The sequence below is a fragment of the Ascidiella aspersa genome, chromosome 5, assembly GCF_963924565.1.
Source record: "Ascidiella aspersa chromosome 5, kaAscAspe10.2, whole genome shotgun sequence".
Taxonomy (NCBI): Eukaryota; Metazoa; Chordata; class Ascidiacea; order Phlebobranchia; family Ascidiidae; genus Ascidiella; species Ascidiella aspersa.
Genome location: NC_139451.1, coordinates 13,966,622 through 13,969,625, shown reverse-complemented (window position 1 = coordinate 13,969,625; position 3,004 = coordinate 13,966,622). Strand labels below are relative to the sequence as shown.

Here is a 3,004-nt window from a genome sequence, read left to right as displayed (position 1 = left end):
TTCAGGGCTGATTGATTCGGCAGGTGAGTTGTTACACACTCCTTAGCGGATTCCGACTTCCATGGCCACCGTCCTGCTGTCTAGATCAACCAACACCTTTTGTGGGCTCTGATGAGCGTCGCGTCGGGCGCCTTAACCCGGCGTTCGGTTCATCCCGCATCGCCAGTCCTGCTTACCAAGAGTGGCCCACTTGGCACTCGCATTCCATGCCCGGCTCCAATTAAGCGAGTCGGGCTTCTTACCAATTTAAAGTTTGAGAATAGGTTGAGGACGTTTCGTCCCCAAGGCCTCTAATCATTCGCTTTACCAGATAAAACTGCGACAGAGCGCCAGCTATCCTGAGGGAAACTTCGGAGGGAACCAGCTACTAGACGGTTCGATTAGTCTTTCGCCCCTATACCCAAATTTGACGATCGATTTGCACGTCAGAATCGCTACGGTCCTCCACCAGAGTTTCCTCTGGCTTCAACCTCTTCAGGCATAGTTCACCATCTTTCGGGTCCCAACGCGAACGCTCTCGCTCGACCTCTCCGGCAAAGCGGACGAGATCGGCCGGTGATGCGGCCGCCGCGAACGACGACGTCTCACCTCCGCCGGACCGCGCCGACATTCACTTTCACTGCGCCCATGGGTTTCGTACTGCCCCGTGGCTCGCGCTCACGTTAGACTCCTTGGTCCGTGTTTCAAGACGGGTCGGGAAGGTGGCTGACTTCAGCCGCGGACCCCGTGCGCCTCGCGAAACGACACCGGAAGCGCGACCGAGACGAAGAGGCTGGGCACTGAGAACAGTCCCCGACCCACGACGCCCCAGCCGGCACCGGGCGCTCGGCCCCGAAGGGCAGACGCGGCGATCTCTCCTCGCCCGAACGGCGGGCCGACGGACACGCGCGCCTATAGTACCCGACCGAGGCCGGGTTACCTTGCGCGCGGCCTTCTCGCCGCCGTCCAGACGGTCGCGGCCTTCGCCCGGCGCTAGTGCGCTGGTCCCCGATCGGGCGGCGCCGCCGGCGGCCCGTGAGGGTCCGCACGACAACGTCGCCGACAGGGGGCCGGCTGAAAGCGACCGGGCGACCCGACAGGCCCTCCCGTTTGCCTCTCGACGGTTTCACGTACTCTTTAACTCTCTCTTCAAAGTGCTTTTCAACTTTCCCTCACGGTACTTGTTCGCTATCGGTCTCGTGACCGTATTTAGCCTTAGATGGAGTTTACCACCCGCTTTGGGCTGCATTCCCAAACAACCCGACTCTGGGAAGACGCCGTAGCGCGCCCGCCTGTCGCCGCCATGGGCCTGACACCCGCTCTGGGAAAAGGCCTCGATCAGAAGGACGCGGGCGACCGGCGAAGCGCGCCGTGACGAATTCCGTACGCCACAATTCCGCGCACTCCAAAAGCGCGCGGATTCGGCGATGGGCACATCCCGCTTCACTCGCCGTTACTGAGGGAATCCTCGTTAGTTTCTTTTCCTCCGCTTAGTAATATGCTTAAATTCAGCGGGTAGCCTCGTCCGACCTCAGGCCGAAAGTAAGGACCGGGACTATTCTTCCCGTTCCGCGCTCGCCGTCGGCGCCGCGCGCCGCCGCGCACCTCGATTCCCGCCCTTGAGCCGCCAGCCGTTGGCCTCTTCGAGGTCGACTCGCCGCCGCCGCGCGGGATTCTGGTCGCGATCGTCGCACATCGTGCCGTGCTGTCTTGAGCGGGACGGGCGCTCGCGCGTCCGACGCCGCAGCAGCCGCGCGGAGAAATCCCCGCGCGGAACGTTTGCAACGCGACCCTGAGGCGGGCGCGGCCCCGGGATTGACCCGAGGCCGCAATTTGCGTTCAGAACGTCGATGCTCAATGTGTCCTGCAATTCACACTAATTCACGCAGCTAGCTGCGTCCTTCATCGACTCACGAGCCGAGTGATCCACCGCCAAGAGCCATCCACGATTGTTTCGCTCGCACAGTGCCTCGCACTAAAGGGTGACAAAATATACCGCGCCGAGCGGTCGGCCAGGCCGACGCTTGAAGCCGGAGCGCGCGGCACCGCGGCACTCGACGCGCAAACATTACCGGGTGACCGAATCGCCGGCCGGCGCGCCGCTCCTCGCGGGTCGGGCGCCGGGTAGCAAAAACTTTTTCTCTCGCTTGTCCGAGTTTCGCGTTCGCCGAAGCGTTTGCGAGACCGTTAATGATCCTTCCGCAGGTTCACCTACGGAAACCTTGTTACGACTTTTACTTCCTCTAAATGATCAAGTTAGATCGTCTTCTCGGACGCCGGCTCGACCGTTGCCGGCCGCGCCAGGTCCAATCGGAGGACCTCACTAAACCATTCAATCGGTAGTAGCGACGGGCGGTGTGTACAAAGGGCAGGGACGTAATCAACGCGAGCTAATGACTCGCGCTTACTGGGAATTCCTCGTTCAAGGGAAATAATTGCAATTCCCTATCCCTAGCACGACCGGGGTTCAGCGGGTTACCCAGACCTGTCGGCCAAGGCGAGCACATGCTGATCCGGTCAGTGTAGCGCGCGTGCGGCCCCGAACATCTAAGGGCATCACAGACCTGTTATTGCTCAATCTCGTGTGGCTAAACGCCACTAGTCCCTCTAAGAAGTTAGACGCCGACCGATTGGGTCGCGTAACTAGTTAGCAAGCCAGAGTCTCGTTCGTTATCGGAATTAACCAGACAAATCGCTCCACCAACTAAGAACGGCCATGCACCACCACCCACAGAATCAAGAAAGAGCTCTCAATCTGTCAATCCTCACTGTGTCCGGGCCGGGTGAGATTTCCCGTGTTGAGTCAAATTAAGCCGCAGGCTCCACTCCTGGTGGTGCCCTTCCGTCAATTCCTTTAAGTTTCAGCTTTGCAACCATACTTCCCCCGGAACCCAAAGACTTTGGTTTCCCGCAAGCTGCCGGAGAGGTCGTAAAACTAACGCCCCCCGATCGCTAGTTGGCATCGTTTATAGTCAGAACTAGGACGGTATCTGATCGTCTTCGAACCTCTGACTTTCGCTCTTGA

The 3,004-nt window shown here is 59.8% G+C and overlaps 2 non-coding genes and 1 pseudogene across 2 annotated transcripts in view; all 3 read right to left on the bottom strand.

The window, feature by feature from the left end:
- The window catches only part of LOC146144658 (large subunit ribosomal RNA), a 4,294-nt pseudogene extending 2,776 nt beyond the window's left edge, over positions 1–1,518 (bottom strand).
- A 248-nt stretch (positions 1,519–1,766) lies between these two features.
- Positions 1,767–1,920, bottom strand: LOC146144657 (5.8S ribosomal RNA). The gene has a single exon (XR_014499036.1). It is a non-coding gene; the product is annotated as a 5.8S ribosomal RNA (ribosomal RNA).
- Positions 1,921–2,167: 247 nt separating this feature from the next.
- LOC146144656 (small subunit ribosomal RNA) overlaps positions 2,168–3,004 on the bottom strand; it is a 1,811-nt gene continuing 974 nt past the window's right edge. Inside the window, exon 1 of the ribosomal RNA XR_014500637.1 lies at positions 2,168–3,004. This exon is cut by the window's right edge and continues 974 nt beyond it. This is a non-coding gene — a ribosomal RNA (small subunit ribosomal RNA).